Raw genomic sequence first — 15,841 nt, forward strand, 5'->3', positions numbered from 1 at the left:
GAAAGACCATACCAGTAGAAGGCTAGGCATTAGTGGATAAGTAACCAGGTGAAGAGGCACAGAGACCTATTGTAGTTGAGGGAAAGAAGAGTTGATATGTACACTGAGTTACTCTTATTTAATAGATTTGTCCCAGAGAGGGAGTGATATGTATTCCCAATTGGATTTAAAAATCTCTTATCCTACAGAGAACTAGGAGGTAAAAAGGAAAGAAAAGGAGAGAAGGGATTGATAAAGGGGAAAGTGAAAGTATAAATAAAAGTGAATTTAAAGTTAAAATTTAAAAGAAAAGTTAAAAGAAAGGAAAAAAAAACATAGATGAGGAGGAATAAGAAAAGAAAGAAAAATGTATAAAGGGGGAAAGATAGCATGGATGGATGTACAGAATTAGTAGTCTTAACAGTAAATCTGAATGGGAATGCATACCCATAAAATGGAAGCAGGTAGCAGAATGGATTAAAAACCATAATTCTACAATAAGTTTTTACTAGACACATATTAGAACATATTGATAAATATACACAAGGTAGAAGTAAAAGTTTGGAGCAAAATATATTACACTTTAGTGAAAGTAAAAAAAAAAAATCAGGGTTTGTGATCCTGATCTAAGAAAAAAGCAAAAGTAGATCTCTTAAAATGAATACAGAAGAGAATTACAACTTCTTTAAGGCACCATGGAAATGAAGTTATATCATTATTAAGCATATATGTACCTAGTTATATAGAGTCCAGATTCGTAGAGAATGAATTACAAGAGGACATAGAGAAAAAATCTCTATATAATATTGGCGACCTCAATCTCTCTCTTTCAGAACTACATAAATCTACCCACGTAACAAACAAGAAGGAAGATGAAAAAAAAAACAGAAAGGGCATAGAAAAGAATATAACTTTTTCTATGCAGCACATGGCACCTATACCAAAATTGGCCATGTACTAGAGCATAAAATCCTTACAATCAAATGCAGAAAAGCAGAATAATAATAAATATATTTTTTTCAGAATGATACAATAAAAAATTAAATGTAATAATGAGCCATGGAAAACTAAATAAAAGTTAATTGAAAATTAAATAACTCGAGGCGGCTAGGTGGCGCAGTGGATAAAGCACCGGCCCTGGAGTCAGGAGTACCTGGGTTCAAATCCAGTCTCAGACACTTAATAATTACCTAGCTGTGTGGCCTTGGGCAAGCCACTTAACCCTATTTGCCTTGCAAAAAAAACCTTAAAAAATTAAAAAACTCAAAGGATAGAGTAAAAAACCTGGAGGCAAGAGGACTTGAGTTCAAATCTGGTATCAGACACGTAATAATTACCTCATTGTGTGACCTTGGATCTTTTTGCCTTGCAAAAAATAGAAAAATGAAAATAAATAACTTAAATCACAAAGAATGTGTGAATCATATAACAAATGATGGAAATAAACATTTCATCCATGAAAATAATAAAAATGACACATCTACCAAAATTTATGGTTTTCAGACAAAGCAATTTATAGAGGATATTTTAAATCTCTCTCTCTCTCTTTCTCTAGCTCAATGAATTGGGCATGCGCCTAAATAAAGCTAGACAAATAATAAATTAAATGTTCCCAATTAAATGCCAAATTAGAAATTCTGGAATTCAAAATAAAGATTTTATTTATTTTGAATTTTATAATTTTTCCCCCATTCTTGCTTCCCTCCCCCCACACCCCACAGAAGGCATTGCTTCCATGTTATACATTGATCTCAGTTGAATGTGACAACAGAGAAATCTTATCCTTAAGGAAGAAAAATAAAGTATGAGATAGCAAAATTACGTAATAATATATTGTATTTTTTCTAATTTGATGGTAATAATCTTTGGTCTTTGTTCAAAGTCCATAATTCTTTCTTTGGATACAAATGGTATTCTCCATTGCAGATAGACCAAAATTGTCCCTGGTTGTTGCACTGAAGGGCTGAGCAAGTCCATCAGGGTTGATCATCATGCCCATGTTGCTGTTTTTTTTCTGGTTATGTTCATCTTGCTCAGCATCAATTCATTCAAATCTTTCCAGGCTTTCCTGAATTCCCATCCCTCCTGGTTTCTAATAGAACAATAGTGACACTTTCACTCTTTGCCAATTATATGATGGTATACTGACAGAAATCTAGTAAATCATCTAAAAACCTATTTGAAACAATTAATATACTTATCAAGCTAGCAAGATATAAAATAAACCCAGAAAATCACCAGCATTTCTAAATATGAATAACAAAAATAAAAGGTCAAGAGAGAAAGCGAAATTTCATATAAAGTAACTACAGACAACATTAAATACTTGGGAATCTACCTACCAAGATAAACACAGAAACTGGAAGAACACAATTAAAAAACAGTTTTCACCCAAATAAAGTCAGATCTACACAACTGCAAAAATGTAATTTGCTCATGGTTAAGCTAACCTAGTAAAATGATAATTCTATCTACATTATATTCAATGTTTTAGCAATCAATCTACCAAATAACTATTTTATCCAGCTAGAAAAAATAGTAATAAAATTTACCCTGACCAACAAAAGGTCAAGAATATCAGGGGAGGGCAGCTAGGTGGCACAGTGGATAGAGCACCAGCCCTGGAGTCAGGAGTACCTGAGTTCAAATCCGATCTCAGACACTTAATAATTACCTAGCTGTGTGGCCTTGGGCAAGCCACTTAACCCCATTGCCTTGCAAAAAAAAAAAACTAAAAAAAAAGAATATCAGGGCAGTTGATGAAAAAAAGTAAAGTGCCCTTACTCTACCAGATGCAAAACTATATACTAAATATTACAGCAGTTACCCAAACTGCCTGCTGCTGGTTAAGAAATAAAGTTATGGATTAGTGGATTAGGATAGGTACAAAAGAAACAGTAGTAAATGACTACAGTACTCTTCTATTTGACAAGCCCAAAGACATTAGCTTCTGGGAACAAAAAAAAACCCTCAGTATAAGAAAAAATTTGTTGTGAAAACTGGAAAATAGCATGGCAAGGATGTATAGACCCTCATCTCAGAGACTAAAGCAAAATTAGAGCAAAATGAGAACAAGATTTAGACAAAGCGTGAAATCATAGACGAAATAACAGATCAAGAAATTGTTTCTGTCAGAATTATGGGAAGGGAAGAAATATATGGTCAAACAAGAAATAAAGTACATAATAAGCTGCAAAATAGATGAGTTTTTATTAAATTAAAAAAATTGGAATGGAAGATTGTAGCATTTTCAACTTAAGATACTTTGGAAGAGTGATAGGAAAAGTGTCACTCAGGTTTAGGAGATGTTAAGCCCACAGGGCCTGGCACAGGGAAGAGAAACTAGTGAAGGTAAGAAGCAGAAAAATACAACTGGTGACTAACAGCCACAGCAATGATCAACAGCTGAGGTCCCTGGGGTCTTGATTCATCAGACCAATGGCATGGTAGGTCAGCTGTGAAAGTTCTTTTTTTTTTTTTAATTTTCTAAATTTTTTATTCTCATTTCGTACAAATGTTTTTTTTTACATTAATAAAATATACTTGTTTACAAGTAAACAAAATACCCCTCCCCCCATGAATATAGATAGACTTGCTTGGGCAAAAAAGTAAAGGGGAGAGGAAAAAAAATTAAAATTAAAAAAAATAGTAATAATTGTAGGTATGGCCAGGTGGCACAATGGACGAAGCACCAGCCCTGGAGCCACGAGCACCCGAGTCCATATCCAGCCTCGTAAACTCAATAATCACCCAGCCATGTGACATGCAAGCCACCCGATCGCCACTGCCCTGCAAAAACCAAAAATAAGAAAGAAAAAAAAAGACCCAAAATAAAATAAAATAGTAATAATAGTAGGGGTGGCTGGGTGGCAGACAGAGCATTGGCCCTTGAGCCAGGAGCACCTGGGTCCAAATCTGGCCTCAGATACCCAAAGATCATCCTGCTATGCGGCCCCAGGCAGGCCTCCCAGCCCCACCTGCCCTGCACCCTCTCCCAAATAATAATAACAAAAAATGTGCTTCAGTCTTTGTTCCAACACCATCAACTCTATCCTGGGTGGATAACATTCTTTATGATAAGTCCATCACAAAAGTTACTTCCATATTTTTCCAACATTGCCATTGCTGATCGCAACTCCCTCCTTTCTTATTTCTCCATTACCGTGTACTATATTTTCTCTCTCCTTTCACTCTGACTCTGCTGTAGGGTAGCTGAGTGGCGCAGCAGACAGATCCCTGGTCCTGGGGCCAAGAAGCCCTGAGCCCCCATACCACCCCTTAGGCCCAGAATCCACCTGGCCCTATGGTACTAGGCAGGCTTTCCAATCCCAGCCCCTTGCAAGAAGTAAAAAAATGTATTATATCTGAACACTGTCCCCCCATGGTCCATCCTCTCCTCCTTTATTCACATCCCCACACCTTCCCCCTACTCCCCCCTCCTTCTTACTCCAGATGTCTATACCCCATTGAGTATATTTGGTGCTTCCTCTCCTAGCCATCTTTGATGAGAGCAAAGGTTCCCTCACTCCCCCTTGCCTCCCCGCTTCCATAACATTGCAATAGCTCATTGTAATAAAAAAAAATCTTATTATGCGAAATATCTTGGACTATTCCCCCTCTCCTTTTTCTTTCTCCCCCTACTCCCCCCTCCTTCTTACTCCAGATGTCTATACCCCATTGAGTATATTTGGTGCTTCCTCTCCTAGCCATCTTTGATGAGAGCAAAGGTTCCCTCACTCCCCCTTGCCTCCCCGCTTCCATATCATTGCAATAGCTCATTGTAATAAAAAAAAATCTTATTATGCGAAATATCTTGGACTATTCCCCCTCTCCTTTTTCTTTCTCCCTTTCCATTTCCCTTTTTTTCCTATTGACTCCATTTTTACACCATATTTTATCTTCAAATTCAGCTTTCTCCTGTGCTTCAACTATAAAAGCTCCCTCTACCTGTTCTATTAACTGAGAAGGTTCATATGAATATTATCAGTATCATTTTTCTATACATGCTGTTCATCCTCATTAAAGTCCCTCATATTTCCCCCCTCTCCTCCAATCTCCATGCTTCACCTGAGTCCTGTATCTGAAGATCAAACCTTCTGTTCAGCTCTGGCCATTCCAAAAGGAACCTTTGAAATTCCCCTGGTTCATTGAAAGTCCATCTTTTTTCCCTGGAAGAGGATATTCAGCCTTGCTGGGTAGTTCATTCTTGGCTGCATTCTAAGCTCTTTTGCCTTCCAGTATAATGTATTCCAAGCCCTACGAGCTTCCAATGTAGATGCTGCTAAGTCCTGAGTGTTCCTGACTGCAGCTCCACGATATTTGAAATGTGTCCTTCTTGCTGCTTGTAATATTTTCTCTTTGACTTGGGAGTTCTGGAACTTGGCTATAATATTCCTAGGGGTTGGTTTTTTGGGATCTCTTTCTCGGGGGGATTGGTGGATTCTCTCCATTTCTATTTTGCCCTCTACTTCTAGAATATCAGGGCAATTTTCCTGTAGTAATTCTTTGAAAATGATGTCCAGGCTCTTTTCCTGATCATGACTTTCAGGTATTCCAATAATTTTCAGATTATCTTTCCTAAGTCTGTTTTCCATATCAGTTGTTTTTTCAATGAGATATTTCACATTTTCTTCTAATTTTTCATTTTTTTGGTTTTGAAGTATTGATTCCTGATTTCTGTTAAATTCATCAATCTCCCTGAATTCTATTCTTTGTCTGAAGGATTTATTCTCCTCAGAGAGTTTTCTTATCTCTTTTTCCATGGCCAATTTTGCTTTTTAAAGCATTCTTCTCCTCAATATTTTTTTTTTACTGTTTTATCCATTTGACCTAAGCTGTTTTTTAGCATGCTATTTTCTTCAGCATTTTCTTGAATTTCCTTGACTATGCTGCTGACTTCATTTTCATGTTTTTCCTGCATCTCTTTCCTTTCTTTTCCCAGTTTTTCTTCCAACTCCCTCATTTGATTTTCAAAGTCTTTTTTGAGCTCTATCATAGCCTGAGCCCAATTTCTGTTTTTTCTTGGAGTCTTTAGATGTAGGAGCTTGTGCTTCCTCATCTTCAGACTGAGTATTTTGTTCCTTCTTGGGTTCATTTTCAAAATATTTCTCAATGGTCTTCCTCATTTCTTTGCTTGTTCATTTACCCAGCCTAAGCCTGTTTTTTTGGGGTGCTTCCTGAGTTTTTGGGACACTCCCACAAGGGTCTCAGTGTGTGAGGTTCTGTCCTCCCTCCTGGTCTGTGAATGAACATACGCGTCCCCCTCTGCCACGGGGCCAAGGTGGGGGGGCCCTGTTGTTCTATTGGGGGCCCTAGACTGGGATCAGGATCTGAATGTGGTCAGAGCCCCAGAGTCCTGTTGCAGAGGCAGAGGACAGAGCTTGGCAGTCTCTCTCTCTCTTCACTCCCCTCCCTCAGCTCAATGGGCTCATACCCTGGGGGCTGCTGCTTACCTGTTCCACCTGCTTCTGTTTCCTGGATTTGGGCTGCTGAAAGACCAAGCTGCTCCCTGTGTCCCCTGAGGGCTGGGCTCCAGCAGAGGTCCCTGGCTGTTCCCCCACTTTGTGGTGCAACTCAGGAGGCTCCCCCGCTGCTGTGAGCCACAGCTCCCTGTGCCTTGGGGCTGCCTCCAGGAGGCTGAAGTTCTTTGGCTCTGGTGGGTCACCCCTCTGGCGGGCCACCCCTCGGACCCCAGGGAGCAGAGCCTTTCTGCTCTTTTCCAGGTTACCTTGAGTGGGAGACCTGCCTCACTGGGTCCCTTTGTGGTTTCTGTCTCTCGAAAGTTTAGTTAGAGTCCTTAGTTTATGAGTTTTTATCAGGGAGCTCCTAAGACTCCAGCCATCTTGGCTCCGGCCCCTGTGAAAGTTCTAATAGTGTTGCCTATGGCAAATTCAGAGTCTTAAGACCCCTGTGTAGAAGTCTCAACTAAGCTGACCAAAACAAAATATTAGCTTGGGAAGCCACAGAAAGTCTGAGAGTAGACCCTTTCTCCAATACATGAAACTGGGCAACAGGTGGCCTATGGGCCAGAAGGAGAGTTAAAAATGACTAAGAAAGGCAGAGAAAAGCCCTGACCAAAGAGAATACTTTGGCTTTAAGGAAGATCACAGAATTAAATCCAAAGATGACCAAAAAAAGTACTACATGTGAAACTCCAGGGGGGAATATGAATTGGTCTCCAGCCCAAGATGATCTCTTGGAATAGCTCAAAAATGATTTTTAAAATAATGTAAGAAAACTGGGCAAAGAAATGCAAGTAAAATTCAAGAGCTTGGAAAAGAAAGCACAAAATTGACCCCTCCAAAATTAATTCCATTAAAAATACAATTGGGCAAATGAGAAAATCAACTGTTTAAATAGTAAAATTAACCAAATGGAAAAATAATACACTGAATAATACAGCTTATTTAAATAAATAAGTAGATTCAAATAAACAGGAGATTCAAAATTTAACTGAAAAAAATAATCCCTTTAAAATTAGATTTAGCAGTTGGAAGATAGTTATCCTGTGAGACTGCAATAATCAGTTAAGCAAAATTTAAAAAAAATGAAAATAAACCCATAACTCATTGGATAAACAAATGACCTGGAGTGAGAATTTACGAATTATCGGATTCATTTCAAAGTCATGATTTAAAAACAGCATGGACAGCATCTCTCTAGAAATAATCATGCAAAATTGTCCTGATATTTTAGGGTATAAATAGGGTATAAAATAGTCATCACAAGAATACTGATCACAACCAGAAATAGATCACAAAATGAAAACTCCAAGGAACATTGAAGTCAAGTTTCAGAATTATCAGGTCAAGGAGAAAAATAAGGGTAGCCAGAAAGATAGGTAGTCAGAAAGAATCAATTCAAATTCAAAACAGTCACAGTCAGGATTACTTAGGACTTGACAGCATCAAAAACAAAGGATCAAGAGACCTAGAATATCATATTCTGGGGGTAAAATAATCTTGGAGTATAGCCAAGAATCAACAATCCAACAAAATTGCCATACTCTTTCAGAGGAAAAGGTGGAGATTCAACTAAATAGATGACTTTCAAATTTTACTGGTGAAAAAAAACTAAGCTGAACCAAAAATTCAATTTTCAATTATGTGTCTCAAGAGAAGCATCAAAAGGTAATCAAGGAAACAGAAAAAGAATATTATTCAGAAAGATTGAACTGATTGCAACACACATGGGAGGATAATGGGAGTAACTCTGCAAGAAATAGGTCTAAAGGAAATGAGGTTAAGGTGATTTTGATAAGATTAAAAAAATTAAGATATTGTTAAAATAGAGAAAGAGGAAAGGAGAAGGAAGAATTACACCACATGAAGGGGTACAAAGAATGTAATACAGTAGAGAAAAAGAAGGGAGGAAGACAGAATTGCTTGCATTATACTCTCACCTGATTTGGCTCACAGCGATAATAGCTTTTAAAAATTATTGGACTATTTGAAAGCAATGATTTTTTTAAAAAAGTCACATCTTTCAAGAAATTATCATTCAAAACTTCCCTGATATCCTAGACACTCAATTGAGAATATAAATTTATCTTACCTTATAGAGAATTAGGAGGAGACAGGAGAACAAAGGAAGGAGGGACTGATAAAAGGCAGGGCAGAAGAGAGGATAAAAGTAGGAAGAAAACAGGAAAGAAGAGGGAGTGGGGTTGATATATGGTAAATCAGATTAAGGGAGGTAGGGGTCAGTAACCAAATTCTGGTGAGGAGGGAATAGGGTAAAAGGAGAGAAAAATATAACCCTGGAAAAATAGGATTGAGATCAATACAAAATTAATGATTATAATGGTGAGTATGATTGGAATGAACTTGTCCATAAAATGAAAGAGGAGAGCAGAGTAGATTAGAAAACTAGAATCCTACAACGTGGTTTTTTTTTAAAATAAAAAAGACATTTGAAGTGGAGATATAACCACAGAGTAAAGGTAAAAGACTGGAGCAGAATATATTAAGCTTCAGTTGAAGTTAAAAAAAAAGACAACAGAAAACTGTTAGCTTTCCTAATCTCAGACAAAGCGAAAGCAGAAATAGATATAATTAAAAGGCATAAGGCAGGAAACTATATCTTCCTAAAAGGTACCCTAGACAATGAAGTTCTATCAAGTTTAATCATATAGGCATCAAGTATTAGGGCATCCAGATTCTTCGAGACACTAAAGGTGGATAAACAATCCTGAAATGGATTCAGCAGCCCTCATACCAGAGGTACTAGTCTTTCCTGAGTACCCAAATTAATATTATTTGACAAAAAGCCAACTTTATTGTTAAGCTTCTAATTTTTCTTGTATTGTGAATTTAGATAATCCATTGTAAAATGAAATCTAATTTCAAAAATTTGACATCCAGAGGATATCAGTTGTATGTGGTTGTTTCATTAGAAGAGTATCTTTAAAATGAAATAGTTGCTGTTAGATTAATTAGTAGATTATGTGACAATTTCACATTGTTAAGTACTTAATTTAGGTATATTTTACTTTATAATAAATAATAACAATGATTATGATGATGATTTTTTTTTAGAAAAAGGAAAAGTACCCCAAACCACTTGGATTGTCCTTAGTTGTCAGTTTCTTTGTGATGTCTTTTTTTTTGAACAGGTACAAAACATTTTATCAGTCCTCAATCAAACTGCTCACAGAGAACTTACAAATTTGCTCATAGTGAAGATTATATATGATAGGATGGTATGACTATTGCAGATAAAATGATGATATTGTACTAATAAATATTACATATTGAAAGTAGTCAATTTAGTAACAAGATATTTTATTTTTGCCTAAGGGCTTAATAAACAATATGAATTTCTGTTACTCTGTAGAATTGAAGTTGTCAACATATTTTTCAGTTTTTGAGTGAATCACCCACATGTGAAACTCAAGAATTTCATCATTTGTTATTCCAAAATGATTGATTTCTGCTCCAGAATGAATTTGAACTTGAAAGTCTAAATAAGATTAAAGTAAGGCCTTTAATTTACTTGTAATTGTTTATTGTTAATTGCTACTACAATAATGTAAGAAAAATGATAATATTCCAGTTCTAAGTTACAAATAGTGATATGTTTCTGAGATAAAATCTCTTTTGAACTGTAACTGATAAACTGATATTATTCTGAGTTGTAATTTTAATTATGATTGTCTGAATTGCCCAGTGGTCCACCTTTCCATGGATTGTGGATTGAGAATTGCTAAAGGTGGATTTTGTTACAAGATGGAGATGTTGAGGGTATAAGGTTGTGTAGCCAAAATTAGGTATCTTTTGACTCAGTTTCCCCATTGTGTTCTTTCCTTTCTGAAGTCTGAGCTTGTTACCCTCTGAATAAAGTAGAATTATGCTGCACAGAAGGCTGTCAATTAGGAGTCTAATCTGGAGCTGAAGTTTAATCGCTTGCGTTGCTTATGTTAGGTCAGTTTGTGCCCTTTCAGGTATAATTTTGATGCTGTCAATACAATCATTCCTTTTTCTTTCAAAGCAAATTTTTATAATTAGGGTGCTTAATTTTAGAGGTTGTTGCCATTGCAATACATAAGTATCTCTGAGTGAATTTCAGAGATGCAAGCATGAAATATCTTCTTCTTGGACAGGAATTTGTGATCAATTCTATAACCGAAGTAACTAAGTAGTACACACAAACATACACACACACACTCTCAAAAGAGGGGGGTCAGTTAAAGATGCAAAAATTTTAAAATTTTAATGTAGTAAATTTTGAGAAAGCAACAACATTTTAAACTGTTTTCTTTAAGAACTAGGATATATGTGTGTATGTATATGTACATACATCTCTGTATAGTTTACAAATGTGTGTATATATGTATATATATATATATATATATATATATACATATGGTTGATAGGTTAATGTCATTCATTCTCAAAGAAGAACAAAAGTTCTACTGCAGTTCTGACACAAATAGTCTGCATGAATATTGGAATAGATATGTTTCTGAATTTTTAACTCTTGCATTTCTTTTGAGCTACTACATTCTCCTTTTCTCATAGTGCACTGTGTCTTATTTGATATATTTTCCCAGTATTTCCCTTGATATTCTTGACCTTTATTTTTCAGATAAATTATGTTGTTATTTTTTTCTAGCTCTATCAAATATTTTTTGATAATTTGGTTGGTATGGCACTGAATATATAAATTAACATTTTTTATTATTTTGTTTGTGTCTATTCATGTTTAAATCTGACCTTATTTATGTTTTGTAATTGATTTCTCATAGTTCCTGGGTTTTTTTAGCAAGTAGAATATCAAGTATTTAATATTTTTCAAATATTTTAGATGAAATTACTGTTTCTATCTCTTGACACTGAACTTTTTGGTCATATAAGAAATTTTAATGAAGTACATAGATTTTTCTTATATCCTGCAACTTAGTTAAAGTTTTAAATTATTTCAAATTTTGTTTTGTTTTGTTTTAGTTCATTCTCTATTGTTCTTTCTGTAAATTTTCATCTCATTTGCAAAGAAAAATAGTTTGATTTTATCATCACCTATTCTGTTTCCTTCAATTTTTTCTTCTCTTATTGCTATAGCTAACATGTCAAGTACTATATTGAAAGAAATGATGACAATGAGCATTTTTGTTTCATAGCAGATGTTATTGTGAATATTTCTCATTTATCTTCATTACTGATGTTATCTAAAGGATTCAGATACATACTATTTATCATTTTAAGGAATATACCCTATTATTCTTATGTTCTCTACTGGTTTTAATAGGAATGAGTGCTGAATTTTTCATCAAAAGCTTGTTCAGCATCTATTGAAATAATCATATGACTTCTGTTGGTTTTGTTAATGATATGATCAATTATGCTGTTTGTTTTCCTAATATTGAACCTGCATTGAATTCCCAATATATGTCCTACCTGGTCTTAGAGTATAATCCTTGTAATACATTCTTGTATTCTTGTGCTCTTCCTTTTCTTTTGTTCAAAGTTTTTGCCTCAATAATCATTAGGGAAATTGGTCTATAATTTTCTTTCTGTTTTAGGTCTTCCTGGTTTGGATATTAGTACCATTGTTGTGTAATTTAAAAAATCTCCAAAAACGTTTATTTAGTATTATAACCAATTATTTTTAATGCTTCTTTACAATTTGCAATAACCTATTTGACTCAGAGAATTCACTGATCTGTTAAAATCATTAATTTATATTTTCACAAATATTCATCAATTTTGCACAGATTGGCAGATTTATTGCCAAATAATGGGACAAAATGTTGCCTAATGATTACTTTAATTTATTCTTCTTTGTCAATGATTTAACACTTTTCACCTTTTACTCCCAGCTTTTACTTTTATTCACATGAGATCAGAAACTTTTCTGAAATTCCTCCAAGACATCTTGAGCTGAAAAAGTGTTTAACTATGTTCTATTTGCTTGTGTGTTTATGTCTGTGTGTGTGTGTGTGTGTGTGTGTGTGTGTGTGTGTGTGTCTTTATGTGTGTGGATTTTGTCACTTCAGAGTTGGTTTATTGACTTTACTTAATGTTGCTTTTGGGGAAAGCTCTGGGAGATTTCTAGCTTCATGCCACCCACCCAGTCTAACTTTACTTTTAAGTAGTTATTTTCTTTAGTGAAGTTTTGTTTCTCTTTTTCTATTTGGCCAGTTCTTCATTTGAAACATTTTTTCTTCAAGTTTTTTGCTTTTTCTCCCACAATTCTCGTACATCACTTTCATTTTCCCCAATTTGTTTTTATCTTTTTTCTAATTTCCAGCTCCTTTTGAGCTTCTCCATGAGAACTTTATCGGCTTTTAGGCCAATTCTAGTATTTTCAGAAATATTTAATTCATAAATTATTTTAGATGATCTAGTAACAGAAGTGTAATATATTAGGAAATATTTGTTAAGAATTTGACACATTTACTGATGCAATGTGTTGAATAGTCACTTATGCAACATGTATATTCACTACTCAGTCAAATCTGAAAACTGTTCACAATCATATAGATTGCATTCATAAAAGAGTTAGTAGCAGGTTTTCTATTCACAATGAATATTTTCTATTTCTTCTACTAATGACTCAATAAGAAAATTTAGTCATGAATTATTGTGGGAATAGTCAAGATGACACTCAAAGTGACTGAAGTTATGTATTCAAAAAAGATTAAAAAACAAAATAGCAAAAATAACAAAGTATCTATGGAATCTCTATCTAAATATGAGACAGAGACCTTTTAGCACACTTATTTAATGATGGAGATTTCTGTTTTGACACTTACAATGTTTATTTTAAAATAGTTATTGTAATGAGTGACTTAAGGGGAAAAAATAGCAACAAGAATGCACATCACTTTTTTTCCTTCATGGTTGTTTTTGTGGAAGGATCTTGACACAAAAAAATTCAGAAGAGAGTGTTTGTAGTTTAAGATGATATTTTATAAGCCCTTCCTTTCAAATGAAAGGAAAAAAAAACTGAAGAACTATTGATGAGACCATTTAGAAGGAGGAGCCCATTTGTTTCAATGAGAGGTTGTCTTCAAGAGAAGTTACAATTTCACATACCCCACTGGGTTAATAAGCGATATAAGGAGCATGCACAAAAAAAGGAAATAATTACTTCCCCCAAAACTACATCCATCAAGAATATCATACAGTTCAGTATTACACAAATCCTGTTCTTATTATAGCTTAAAATACATGCAATTGTATCATGACTATATTGTAATCTTATTAGTTTATTTAGCAAAGTAATTGTGGAAGAAAAAATCTACACCATATTTTTTCTTATAGTTATTTTTAGGTATGCACATGAAAAGAGCAGGATTGTATATGATCAATTACTAACTCTTAGTTATAATCATCATTTATCATAGTGAGGAAATAATCCTTCTTGGAATTTGATATCAACAGTAGTTCTTTACATGTCCATCTTCATATATAGTTTGAAATTGTGGATGTCAAATTATCTTAAATTTGAATTTTGGCATGGTCACTAGACCTCAGAGTAGGAAGAACTAAATTCAAATCTGAACTCAGGATTACATAAGACATAAACTCTGCTGTAGTTTCCTCAACTATAAAATGGTGATAATAAAAGCACTTACCTCAAAGAGCTGCTGTGAGTATCAAATGAGATAATATTTGTGAAGAACTTAAAACAATACCTGACCTATAGAAGGTATAATATAAATACTTATTCCTTTATCTCCTTCCTCTTTCATGATGTAGGGACAAGAAGTGTCTCCAAAACCAAATACTGCTTTCCTTTACCTTTGAATTATTTCAGATTCTTCTTATGCTAAAGACTTTAGTTAGATATTAAATGATATTTTCATTTAAGATATTAGCAATTATAATTGAAATCTATTTATTCCCAATACAAATGGATCTAAACTTTTAGTTACAAAATTTGGAAACTTCTCTGATTCTATTTTATTTTTGACAATATAAAGTCACTACATTTTCCAGAACACTTTCTTTTCAAATTAAATTAAGTTTCTTATTCTAGTAAATTCCTAGACTCATACACACACACACACACACACACACACACACACACACACACACACATTGTAAAAGTGAAATATTTTCAAATTTATCTCTTCTCATTTTCTTCTGACATGACCTTGGATTTCAGAATCATTTCCATTAGTCCGTAACCGAGTAGGTTATTATTTATGTTGCTTTTGGCATTCCACCAGCTTACAATTAAATTTTTCATCATATACAATTGCTTCAAAATCTGCACTTTATTTTCCTAGGTAAATATATTAATCTAACTTAGACAACCCAAATTCCAAAGCCCGTTGATCCTGTAACATTGAGAGAGATATTTATATTTAGTATAAAAAAGAAGTGTGGTATATATGTGTGTGTTTTCACAAATATGCACACATACATGCTAGTACGTTTTATATTTCCCAGTCTAATATTGTCTATTTGCTACTCATCTACAATTGATAGGTCTTGGAAATATTTTCTTACTTACTGAAAAAGATGCCCCAATCCAGTAACTACTAAATATAGCCTAAAACTTGGAAACATGTGTCCTAGAGATAGTTTCTTTTATCCTTGCATCCATGTTGTATGGATGGCCTTTGTCCATTTTTTCCCCTAGGTCTCACAGATTCATTTTAGAGCTTCTATGAACTTGAATGAGAAGAGGCAGATAGATGATATATATAAATACACAGACACAAACACACACATATATTACATACACACACACACACACATATAAACTTTGACTTTTTTGTCATGTACTGAGAGCTCCCTGGTGACAGCCTTGGTTTTATTCATTCTCTGCCCTTTCCAATTCAATTGTAGACCTGGTCCCAACATAATTAATTAAAATGCTCTGTTTATATGTGATTACAAGGAAATCATTGCTAGGTCTACTCTAACGTATTCCTTTAGTTTTTCAAGCATATCATTGATTCTCTCCTTTAAAGTAATATGGACTTCCTTTTGCAGTTTTCTTTTAAATAAGTCATACAATATACACCTCTTTTACCAACAATTAGTCATCATAATCCTGAGTCCTGTGAACTAGAATTGAAGTTATTCTGTCATCAATGACCAAAAAAGAGTTCCTGATATCTCATAGGAAACCTCAAAGTTATTTTAATTTTACAGTCTGTTCTACAAAAAAAAAATTCTGGAAGTTCTGTTTAGGAGCAATACTTATAGTAATATCTATGGCTAAGATCAACATGTTCCACATTGGGAAAACATAGGATATATAAGAGGATTATTGAATATCAATCTCTTTTCTTTTTCATTAAACTAGAGGGGAAGAAATACCTCATTTCTTAAGGCTTGTGTGTTTTCTTCTACAAAAAGTAAGAAAGAATTATGACAATAGCATACATGTCATTGATTGTGTTTTA

Source organism: Macrotis lagotis, chromosome X, assembly GCF_037893015.1.
Source record: "Macrotis lagotis isolate mMagLag1 chromosome X, bilby.v1.9.chrom.fasta, whole genome shotgun sequence".
Taxonomy (NCBI): domain Eukaryota; kingdom Metazoa; phylum Chordata; class Mammalia; order Peramelemorphia; family Peramelidae; genus Macrotis; species Macrotis lagotis.